Source organism: Chiloscyllium plagiosum, unplaced genomic scaffold, assembly GCF_037043375.1.
Source record: "Chiloscyllium plagiosum isolate Xiang-an unplaced genomic scaffold, Cpla_swu_hap1 HiC_scaffold_14, whole genome shotgun sequence".
Classification (NCBI taxonomy): Eukaryota; Metazoa; Chordata; class Chondrichthyes; order Orectolobiformes; family Hemiscylliidae; genus Chiloscyllium; species Chiloscyllium plagiosum.
In genome coordinates this window covers 66580720-66593813 of record NW_028270152.1, presented here as the reverse complement: position 1 = coordinate 66593813, position 13094 = coordinate 66580720, and the positions used below count along the sequence as shown (strand labels likewise).

The following is a 13094-nucleotide window of genomic DNA, read 5'->3' as shown; positions in this document are numbered from 1 at the left end:
AGTTTTCCTTCAACTCAGCATGGTAAATGGCTTAGCCCTGTTGAAAACAGTTTTAAATAGTTTTAGGATGCAAAGGAGTCGGAAGACTTGAGCTCATGTCTGGAATTTGACAAGAAGAATTCATGGTGCATTTCAGTCCATTGCAAGTAGTATCAAAAGATGACTAGACAGATAAAAGAGAAGTCAAGAGGAGGAGGATATAAAAGAAAGGGGATTAAAAAAAATTAAATCTGATGGTGGTCAGTAGAATAATTTTGAATGCTCATTTTGAAAGAGAGAATAATTCATCATGCGAACTGCTTAAATAAGCACAACTGCTTTTAATGCTTAGTAACAGAAAGAAAGTCTTGCATTTAGGTAGCACCCAGACTGCATTTAGTGTCCCAAGAACCAGAATAATTGAAGACTTTTCATAGATTATTCATAAAATGCAGGAATTATTTATAGGCACAGTGTGGAGCATTATCCTCTTAACAAAATGTTTAACAAATCTATCTTCACGTCTACTCCTTGTTTCTAGTTCTTCCCTGCCCTGAGAAACAATGGCACAATACATAAAAAATCTCCATGCGCTTCAAGCCTGTGTCTCTAATGGTGTGACGTAGCTGGCATCAAACTTCATTGCTATTAGTGACACTAGCATTGTCTGCACTGTTATGTTTTCAAGGAGAGAACTATTCAAGGAGGAATGGTGGTAAGAACATAGAAAAACTTGTGCAGTATGAATAGGATCCGACCATTCACAGAGTTATACAGCACGGAAACAGACCCTTCGTTCCAACAAGTTCAAGCTGACCATGTTCCCAACTAAACTAGTCTCATTTACCTGTGTTTGGCCCCTATCCCTCAAAACCTTGCCTCTTCATGTACTTATCCAAATATCTTTTAAATGTTGTAACTGCACCAGCATCCAACACTTTCTCCGGCAGTTGATTCCACACATGAACCACAAAACATTGCCCCCTCATTTCCATGTTAAACCTTTCTCCTCTCACCTGAAAAATATGCCCCATAGTTTTGAACCACCCCACCCACAAGGGAAAAGGCCCTTGCCATTCACCTTATCCATGCTCCTCGTGATTTTATAAACCCCTCAGCCTCCTATGCAAATAGGACATGTTATGTCCACATCCCATTGCAAAGACAGCACAGTGAGCATCAGATTACGAATCAAACTGAAAGAAACCAGAGATTCAGCAGTTCTGGGGGCTTCCATGCTTCAAGGAGAATAGCCTACTTATTAGGGCTGTGGAAGGTAGCAGTCTCACTGACCTGACAATTTTGGGGAGTGCACCTTCTCATCAGGAAGGTGGAGCACTGCATTTATCCTGTCAAATCCTAGCTCCCCCTCACACAGTCAAGTCTCTAACATTCCACTGATAACCAAACACATCAGTACTACAACACCCTGAAATGTTGCAGGCCACAAAAGTATTCTGGTCTTTGTTCTCCATCAGAGACACTTACCAGTTCAGCAGCAGCTTCATCACTGCACAACCTCATGTGTCTTTAGCTGACGAGTGGAATGTGGGAACACCCACTTGGCATTCTTCCTTTCGGTGTGTTTACAAGTTCTGTCTCCCAATCAGAGTGGTTCAAATATTTTGCATTTTGTAGACATGTTTCATACACATAAAGTTGCAACATTGTTCCTTTTCCTTATCCCTTCTGATTCGTATAGGCCTTAGTAACAGAGGAGCAGTATGATGTGCTCTTCAGAATGGGTCAGGCAGAACAGTCAATTACGAGCACTCTCCACGTCACAAACATCACACACTTTGGTCTTTGCACTAAAATGAAAGGGAGACTGGTCTGGGATGATCAAGTTTATTTTCCTACAGTTCAATCCTGGGATATTCTGCAAGCTCCAAGAATTAAGCATTTTATTTCCTGGACATTGCTGTAATTAATAAGGATGGCAATGGCCTAGTGGCATTATTGCTGGACTGTTAATCCAGAGACCCAGGGAATGTTCTGGGCACCTGGGTTCGAATCCTGCCGAGACAAATTTTAATATAATAACAAAAAAACTGGAACGAAGAATCAAATGATGACCATGAATCAATTGTCAGGAAAGTCCTATGGTTCACTAATGTCCTTTTCCCCTTACCCTGTTTGGCCAACATGTGACTCCAGACCCACAGAAATGTGTTGACTTTTAATTGCTCTCTGGACAATTAGGGATGGGCAATAAATACCGGCCGAGCCAGTGACACCCTTATCCTGCGAATGAACTAAGGAAAAACCTGATGGTATTCAAGTGTTTCTTTTCCATTTCCTCATGGATAGGTTAAATAATCAAGGTCTTTTCCCTGGGGTGGGTGAATCCAGAACCAGAGGGCAGAGGTTTATGGTGAGGGGGGAAAAATTTAAAAGGGACATAAGGGGCAACCTTTTCACAGAGGGTGTTGCATATATGCAATGAGCTGTCAGAGGAAGTGGAGGAGGCCGGTACAATGACTGCATTTAAAAGTCAGCTGGATGGATATATGAATAGGAAAGATTTAGAGGGATATGGGCCAAGTGCTGGCAAATGGGACTAGATTAAGTTAGGCTATTGGTCAGCATGCACCAGTTGGGCCAAAGGGTCTGTTTCCGTGCTGTGCATCTCTATAACTTCCATTTCTGGTTAGTTATTAGCTAGAAATGCTTCGCAGCCAATTGGACTGAATGGGACGATAGGACCTGAAACATGATAGAGTTCCCTTTCTCTTCATCTTCGACTGCACCAGCTTCTGGAGACATTATCTTGCATTTCTGACACATCCAGCAAATGGATCTTCCTCTTCCCTCCCAGCACTCCAAAGGATACAGTTCCCTCTTAGTCCAGACCTGGATCTATTCTTCAATTACCCCCAGCACCCTTCCCCGGCCTACTGCACCTTCCTGTACAAATACAGGAGATGTAATTTTATCATTTTATCACCTCGGTCTCCTTATTATCCAGCCCCCAAGTGTAGCACAAATTTGTGTGTACTCCTTTCAATTTAGTTTACTTATTTGCTGCTGACATTGCAATTCTGCTCTGTGTTAAAGAGACCAAACTAAGATAGGGTGATATCATCTTTTAGTCGCACAGGGTACATCACTGAGCTTCCGCTAACTTGTCAATTTAATTCCTCAGCTTCCTCTGACCTTTCTTCCCTCAGCCTTCTACAATAGTGTGATGAATCTCAGTGCAAGTTTGAAGAACTGCACCTTATTAATCAACGAGATATTTTATACTTCAACATGGAATATTACCATTTCAGATCATCTCTCACTCTCTCTCTCAATTTTGCTTTCTTTTCCTTTGCTGGTTTTAACCATGTTTTTCTTTCTTTTTGCTTCCAAACAGCACTAACACAAAGGAGGTCATGGAGGATAGTGATGAATTGCTCGAGTGTGGCAGGGTGCAACATCCCTTGAAAGACCCAAAAACTCCTTTCAACCTAATCCATGAAGATTCCACATGTGAGACCATGGGCTTCCTAAACTCAGACAAACTTCACTGCTTCTAGACTTGGTGCTGACGACGGTGGCATGATCTGGTCACCACATGTTAGGTAAGAGATAGAAACCTTGTAAAGGGTGCAGAGGAGATTTACCAGAACAGTTCCATGGATGAGAATACATATCTCTCAAGTAGCATCATTTCTGTTGGAACAAATCACGGCGAGACGGTACAGATTTATTTGATGATAGGTTTAGATTAGCTTTAATGATAGAAATTTTATCTTCCCATTAGCTGATGGTACAAAGACTAGGGGCACAGATTATGCTTTGGGCAGGAGGATACAGGGGTATGTGCTGAAGAACATTTTTCACTGAGTGGTCATAACCTAAAACTGGCTGCCAACCTGCGTAGTGAAAACAGAGGCAGTGATTTCTAAATGACACTGGATGGAAATAAAATATGGGATAGTGTGGGGACATGGGATTGGCATGGGTTTCCCTATAGAGAGCCAACATGGACTTGCTGAGCCAAATGGCTTCCTTCTGTGCCTCAGAACATAAAACCAGCTGTCCGTTATTAACACCTCCTTTTGAAACATGCTGTTTCTCTACTGATTTCAATTCTGTTTGATCTTGTACCAACCAGACAAATATGAACAAGAATAGGCTGTACAACCCTCGAGCCTGCTCCACCATTCAACATAATGTTGGCTGATCCGATACTCCTTATATCAACTTTCCTGTAATTTCCCTGTAACCTTTGACTGCCCTACCACTCTCTCCGTGGTAACAAGTTCCAAAGACTCTCAACCCACTGAGAGAAGCAATTCCTCCTTATCTCACTCATAAATGGACATCCTTTAATTCTGAGACATAGAACAATACAGCGCAGAACAGGCCCTGCGGCCCTCAATGTTGCACTGACCTGTGAACAATTCTCAGCTCGTCCCCCCACATCATCCATGTGCTATCTAAGGATTGTTTAAATGTCCCTAATGTGGCTGAGTTGACTACATTAGCAGGTAGGGCAATCCACGCCCTTACCATACTCTGCGTAAAGAACCTGCCTCTGACATCTGTCTTAAATCTATCACCCCTCAAGTTGTAATTATACTCCCTCGTACAAGCTGACCTTATCATCCTAGGAAAGGGACTTTCACTGGCTACCCTACCTAATCCTCTGATCATCTTGTATGTCTCTATCAAATCCCCTCTTAGCCTTCTTCTTTCCAATGAGAACAGACCCAAGTCTCTCAGCCTTTCGTCATAAGACCTTCCCTCCAGACCAGGCAACATCCTGGTAAATCTCCTCTGCACCTTTTCCAATGCTTCCACATCCTTCCCGAAATATGGGGACCAGAACTGTACACAATATTCCAAGTGTGGCCGCACTAGCATTTTGTACGGTTGCAGCATGATATTGCGGCTCTGGAACTCAATCCCTGTACCAATGAAACTAACACACCGTATGCTTCTTAACAGCACTATCAACCTGGGTGGCAACTTTCAGAGATCTATGTACATGGACTCCAAGATCCCTCTGCACATCCACACTACCAAGAATCTTTCCATTGACCCAGTACTCAGCCTTCCTGTTATTCTGCCTAAAGTGCATCACCTCACATTTAGCTGCATTGAACTCCATTTGCCACCTCTCAGCCCAGTTTTGCAGTTGATCCAAGTCCCCCTGCAACCTGTAACATTCTTCCAAACTGTCCACTACTCCACCGACTTTAGTGCCATTTGCAAATTTACTAATCCATCCACCTATGCCTGCGTCTAAGTCATTTATAAAAGTGACAAACAGCAGTGGTCTCAAAACAGATCCTTGTGGCACACCACTAGTAACTGGACTCGAGGCTGAATATTTTCCATCAACCACCACTCGCTGCCTTCTTTCAGAAAGCCGGTTTCTAATCCAAACTGCTAAATCACCTTCAATTCCATGCCTCTGCATTTTCTCCAACAGCCTACCACATGGAACCTTATCAAAGGCTTTAATGAGGTCCATGTATACCACATCAACTGCCCTACCCTCATCTTCTATGCTCTTGGGTCATGAACTCTTCCATGAGGAGAAACAGCCTCTCAGCATTTAGCCTGTTGAGCCCTTCAACAATCCTGAATGTCTCAAGGAGATCATCTCTCATTCTTCGAAACTCCAGTGAGTCGAGCCGCAACCTGTTTAGCCATTGCTCATAAGACAAACCCAAGATACCAGGGATCATCCTAGTGAACTTTGTCTGAAATACCTCCAACGAATTGTCTACCAGCTTTCCGCAGGTTTTTTGCTATTTAAGTTTTTTTTTTATTCTCCCTTCCAAATTGAACAACTTGCTGATTTTTCAGGTGATATTCCATTTGCCAACTTTTTGCACACTCACTTAACCTGTCAATAGCTCTCTGTAAACTGCTTGAATTGCTCTTATATCTTGCCTTTCCACCTATTTTGGTGGTCACAGGTCACCAACCTGAAAAATCTAATCCCCACTCAATGGTTCTTGCCCATCAGCCAAATCTCTATCTATGCCAATATACTACCTTCATCACGGAGCGTTCTTATCTTTAGACTTAACCTTTTGTGAGGTACCTTGTCTAATGCCTTCTGGGAGTCCAAATCCATTCTGGTTGAGAAGTCTTTGAAGAACTGTAATAATTGGAGAGATATGACCTCCCTTTATGATACTATGCTGGCTCTGCTTGAATAGGTCATGATTTTCCCAATGTGCTATTACTTCCTTAACAATTGATTCCAATCTCTACACAATTTTTCCAACCGTAGATATTCGGCTTATAGGCCTATATTTACCCACTCTTTACCTCGCTTCCTTTTTGAACAAAGTGTCACAACCCTTTCCTCATGCAATCTCTCAGCCCTCCCATCTTATCAAACCTTCCCTTTTGTTCCATTCCTACCCTAACCTTTTTTGATTTGCTTAAAACTGTTACAGTTCTAGCTTCTCCTAGTTGTGACATGGGATGTGGACCTAAAATGTTTCACTTCAAAAATGCTGCTCGATCTGCTACATTTTCTGGGGTCTTTTGTTTCTATTTAAAATTTCCAGCATCTTGCTTATCCAACCATGTCAGACAATCACAGGGTAGTCAGGAAGGAGGCCATTGGACCCACTAAGCATTTCTGAGCATTTTGACCGAGTTCATGGCATCCAGTGCAAGAGACTTAGTTGCATTTAACCCAAGTTATATGTGAATAAAATCAACAGATAACCAAATTCAGGACAAGTGAAATCATCCACTGCAAGAATTACATTTCTGATGTTTAGATAAAACTCTAATTGACACAGAGTCCACTTGACATTTTCATTACATCATTGCTGACCACTGAAATATAACGTACTCCAGTAAATGTGGCTGAGAAAAGATTGGCCTGCACCACTTGCTCTTTTTTATGGCAGCACTGATCCCAATAACAACTCAGATGTTGACAGCAATGAGCACAAACAGGAAGGAATCTTTCCAGAAGATAGTTATCTAAAGACATCCCAGTGGTGAGTAAACCGCTGTCACAAATGCCTCAATGATGTTCACGCGTGCAGAGCCACAGAGAGGCAAATTGGGAGGAAAAGAAGATGAACTGCTGTGAATTCCCGATTGTGACACTGACAGACAAATTGGCTGTCATGTTTCTTACACAATGACAGTGAATGCTCTTCAAAAGTACTTCATTGAGCGTAAAGAGCTTTTGTGCGTCATCCGGGTCATTGCTTTGTTAAACATGGACATACAGTCAAGGGAAATTCAGAACCTGGTGCAAGGAGAAACACAGACTACACTGAGCCAGCAAGTGGCAAGGTGGAAGGCATGACCATAAAGTCTGGTGAAAGTGGAGACAGGCGTCCCAAGGTACTGGGTTCAGTTTAAGGATGGTAATGGTCCCATAAATACCCAGAGTGAGGTGTTCAAAATGGGAGGGGATGAGGAGAAGAGGGCAGCAGGAAGGTTGTTAAAATCAACATTTTTTGAGAATCAAATGAAAAGAGCAAGCCTGATCGTGGGTGATGTCAGTGGTGCCTTGTTTATCTGGATAGAGGTTGAAATAAACCCTTTCTTTTTTTAAACCATCTTCCAAAATTGGGAGAGTTTGGGACACAGGTGCATGATTGAGCCGATGTGGTGACGCAGTCACTGATAGTAACAGGAAGGTAGAAGCGAAACCACATCCTTACACCCCCATCTTCATCTCCCCCACAGGCATTAGTGACACTAGACAGTGGGCTATTTTCCCAGAAGGCCGAGCAGCATGCACTCTCTCATCCGCCATGTTAAAACTGAGGAAGAGGAGCAACAAATTGATGGGATTGATTTTGGGCATTAGGCTGCTAATTAAATCGGTGTCTATCAGTATAGTTTGGATGACTTCACCTTTCATTTCCTAAGCACGGAGGGCTAGCTATTTAGGAAGCAGAGGCAGTGAAAACAAATGCCCAAAGTCACAGGGAGCCAATGGTATGGAAACGCAAGCATCAAATCTCTCACACACTGCCGACGGCCACAAATGTTCACCCCTGAAAGTGAGCCTGGAATTTGGGTGCATATCATAGGTCATGATCCATCTGATTTTCTGTTGTGGCATCTTGTTGCATGGAGGTCTCTTTGTGGAACTGGCTTTTACTATGTGACCAGAGTAACTCCCAAAAAAAAAGTGTTGTTTTAATAGGGAGTCTGTGGAAGTTTTTGAATATTGGGCCTTTGCAAGCAGAAATGTTGAGAATGCTTGCTTTAGACTGTGAAGTTAACCTCTAAGAAAATAAACAAATCAATCAGAGGTCAAAATCTAAAAGTACTGGAGTGCTAAAGAGAAAGAAACAAATGATTAATGGTATTGCAGTTGTGCCATCTTATTCGGTTGTTAATGAAGAAAGTTTTTGGGTTGGCTTTCAACTGTTAAGACACCATTTTCCCTTGTGCGTAGACTTGGAGCACAAAGGTACTTATTAATTCTACCCTTGAAGAGACAACACAGGCCAGGACTAACAATTAAACTCAGCTGTGGTAAATTTTACAATAGAAATTATGCAAGACTTCCAGTAAGTTGAATGTAGTGGTGTCACACATTCAGAAACCAGTTGTTACAGCTTTACATCAATGGAATTTTTTTTTAAACAGGTTAAGGAATAAAAGGAACTACGAGAACACAATATCACAAGGTCAATAAAGTATTAACACAGAAATACAATACAGAGCACTTTCAGATCAACACATTTGATGACAATATCCTAACTTTAAATTTTGTTTTTCATTTCACTGCAAAATGACAGACTGGCAAAACCACTTTAACAAGTGATAAGAGCACAGATTCTACAAATCAAATACAATGTTTGTGGCATACAGGATAATATAATTAATTAAAACTATATAATGAAAAAAAAATTAATGAGAGCTGATGAGAACTGCCTTGGAACACGGATTCATTAAACCACAAAAGAAGAATTAAAATAAACCACCATACATCAAGGATTTCAAAGATGATAATTAAATACAGGCTAATGAACCTGGCTTCAACGATGCTCAAAAAGCTAACCAATTTGCCACGTCTGCTTCAAAAGCTGACTTGAGATCCACTGCTTGAAATGATGGTGGAAACACGTTCAATAGTAACTTTGAAGAGCGAATTGAACAAATACTCAAAATGTGAATAAACTGCAGGGGTGGGGAGTGAGACAAGTCACCAGGATAGCAGCTGTCCTGTATTTCACAGAATAATTTCACATTCTGTTCAGCTCCCCAGTTGGCATGCCACTTGTCTTAACTTCTTGGGCAATGACTAGTAAGCTGATGGGGAGACTCCCTTGATTACACATGTGTATTGTGTTTCTGTGCATGCAGTGCTAGCGGGCCACTTGCCCACAACTCATTGAGAGTGAGCAGGCCCGGAGCCTCGGAGATAATCCACTACGGCCTCCATGTGTCTGCAAGTTTATTTGGAGGAACTCAACAGGTTGGGAGAAAAGGAGGAGGTGGCTCAGTGCTGCAGCCAGAGTCTCAAGCAGCATGCAGAGATGATCATGGAGAATATAGCTAAATCTGAAATAACGTCTGGGGCAGGCATGGTTTTGGAAACAGCAATTGGACAATGATAGCAGTTTACTGATTGAATATGGGCGGGAAGACTGAGAAGGGGTGTGCATGTTGAACGGACCTTTCCGTATAGAGTAGCAAGTGGTAAAGAGGCAACTTGCACGTATAGCATTTGTTTAATTTTGAGAGGGGTCCAGATTTGTAGAGGGGCAATTTCCAACTTGCTCAGACACTATCTCTATCCTTCAGATGCAACCATTGAGTATGAACATGACATACCTTACCCATGGCGACCTCAATGAATGCAGTTAAAAACGCTGCAATTGCTTCTGAGAATGAATATACAGCTGTTAGGGAAGGCGATGGCAAGGTGGTATTCGTTAGACTATTAATCCAGAAACTTAGCTCATGTTGTGACTCTTGGGTTCAAAACTGGCACAGTGGAATTTGGATTCAATAGAAGAAATCTGGAGTTAAGAACCCACTGATGACCGTGAAACCATTGTCGATTATCAAAAAAAAATCCATCTGGCTCACTAATGTTCTTCAAAGGAGGAAATCAGCTATCCTTACCTGGTTGGGCCTACATGTGACTCCAGACCCACAGCCATGTGGTTGACTCTCAACTGCCTCTGAAATGGTCTAGCAAACCATTCGTTTTTACTAATACCAAAGTCTCAGCAAAGAAATGAAACCATACAGGCATTATTATAGGCACTGGAAAAGACAACGGCAGAAACAGTTGACTCTGAGAATTCCACCTTACTAACATTTGGGGAATAGTACCAAAATTGGGAGAGCTGCTTCACAAACTATTCCTGAAGAAGGGCCTGTGCCCGAAACGTCGAATCTCCTGTTCCCTGGATGCTGCCTGACCTGCTGTGCTGTTCCAGCAATAAAGTTTCAACTTTGATCTCCAGCATCTGCAGACCTCACTTTCTCCTGCTTCACAAACTAGTCAAGCAACAGTTTGACATGGTCATACTCACGGAATCATACCAGACAGACAATGTCCCAGATACCACCACCACCACCACCACCATCACCATCCCTGAACAGGTCCTGTCTCACCAGCAGGTCAGACCAACACAGGTGGCTGTACAATGGCACGCGGGAGTCCTCAACTTTGAATCTGGACCCTATGTTGTCTCACGGCATCTGGTTAAAGACGAACAAGAAAACTTCCTGCTTATTACCACATACCATCTTTCCTCGGCTGATGAATCAGACTTCTTCACGTTGAGCAACATTTGAGGATGGTAAAGGCGCAATGTGTCCTCTAGGCGGGGAATTTTAATGTCCACCAGTAAGAGTGACTTGGCAGCAGTACTACTAATTCAGCTGGTCGGTCCTAAAGGGCCTAGCTGCTAGACCGGGTCTGTGACAGGTGGTGCAGGAACAAACAAGAGGGAAAAACATACTTGACCTCATTCTTACCAATCTGCCAGCTGCAAGTGCATCTGTCCATGACAGTACCAATAAGAGGGACCCCCACATTGCCCTTGCGGAGATTAAGTCCGGCTTTCATATTGAGAATAACCTCCATCGTGTTACATGGCACTATCACTGTGCTATATGGAATAGACTTTTAACAGATCTAGCAACTCACGCTGTGGGCCCATGCTGTGGGCCATCAACAGCAGCAGAATTGTACTCCAGCACAGTCTGCAACCGCATAGCCTGCTGTGTTCCCCACTCAATCACTTCCATCAAGCCAGGAGATCAACCCTGGTTCAAAGAGATTAGATTAGATTTCCTACAGTGTGGAAATAGGCCATTTGACTCAAGTCTGAAGAATAACCCATCCAGACCCATTTCCCAATATATACCCCTGACTCATGCACCTAACATAATGGGCAATTTAGCATGGCCAATTCACCTGACCTGCACATCTTTAGACTGTGGGTGGAAACCGGAGCACCCAGAGGAAATCCATGCGGACAAGGGGAGAATGTGCAAACTCCATACACAGTCGCCTGAGGTTGGAATCAAACCTGGCCCCTGGTGCTGCGAGGCAGCATTGCTAACCACTGAGCCACCATGCTGCCCACAATGAAGAGTGCAGAAGGACATGCCAGGAGCAGCATCAGGCATACCTAAAAATTAGGTCAAAATCTGGTGAAGCTACCAAACAGGACTACTTGCATGCCTAACAGCATAATCAGCAAGTGACAGGCAAAGCTAAGGGGTTCCACAACCAATGGATCAAATCTAAGCTCTGCAGTTCTGTCACATTCAGTCATCGATATTGATGGACAATTAAACAATTCACTGCAGGAGGAGGCTCCACAAATATTCCCATCCACAATAATGGAGGAGCCCAATACGTCAGTGCAAAAGCTAAGTAGTATCACAGCAATGTTCAGCCAGATGTCGATGATCCATCTTGGTTTCCTCCAGTAATCCCCAGCACTTCAGATACCAGTCTTCAGCCAATTCAATTCACTCCATGTGATATCAAGAAATGGTTGGAGCCACTCCAGTGCAAAGGCTATTGACCCTGACAACATTCTGGGGATAGGACTGAAAGCTTATGGTTTAGAACTTGCTGGTCCCCTAGCCAAGCTGTTCCAGTGCAGTTACAATACTGGCATCTACCCAACAATGTGGAAAATTACCCAGGTATGACCTGTACACAAAAAACAGGACAGATCAAACCCGATCAATTACCACCCCATCAGTTTACGCTCAATCATTGTGAAGTGACGGAAGGGGTCATTAACAGTGCTACCAAGCAGCACCTGCTTAGTAATAACCTGCTCAGTGACACCCAGTTTGGGCTACCCCAGGGCCACTTAGCTCCTGACCTCTATACAGCCTTGGTTCAAGCATGGAGAAAATAGCTGAATTCCAGAGGTGAGATGAGCACGACAGCCCTTGACATCAAGGTTGCATTCAACTGAGTGTGACATCAAAAAGCCCTGGCAAAACTGGAATCAATAGGGATCGGGGGCAAGCTCTCCACTGGTTGGAGTCAAACCTGGCACAAAGGAAGATGGTTCAGATTGTTGGAGGTCAGTCATCTCAGCTCCAGGACATCACTACTGGAGTTCCTCACAGTTGAGTCTTAAGCCCAACCATCTTCAGCTGCTTCATCAATGATCTTTGCTCCACCATAAGGTTGGAAGTGGGGTGGGGCGGGGGGGAATGATTGTTGATAATTGCACAACATTCAGAACTATTCATGACTCCTCAGAAAGTGAAGCAGTCGATGTTCAAATGCAACAAGGTCTGGACAATATCCAGGGCTTGGGCTAACAGGTGGCAAATAATATTCGCACCATACAAATGCCAGACAATATCTATCTCCAGTAAGAGAGAATCTAATCCCTGCCCCTGTATATTCAATGATAATACTATCACTGAATCCCCCATTATCAATATCCATGGGATTACCATTGACCAGAAACTCAAAATTACTCACCACAAACACAGTAGCTACAACAGCACATCAGAAACCAGGAATACTGTCACCTCCTGACAGCCCAAAGCCTGCCCACCATCTACAAGGCATAAGTCGGGGGTATGATGGAATAATGTCCAAGGGCCTGGATGGATGTAGCTCCAACAGCACTACCCAGAACAAAGCAGCCCGCTTGACTTGCGCCACATCCACAAAC

At 43.2% G+C, this 13094-nt stretch overlaps 1 protein-coding gene across 2 annotated transcripts in view; it reads right to left on the bottom strand.

The window, feature by feature from the left end:
- The window catches only part of sumf1 (sulfatase modifying factor 1), a 163454-nt gene that overhangs the window by 100681 nt on the left and 49679 nt on the right, over nt 1-13094 (bottom strand). The window lies entirely within an intron of this gene.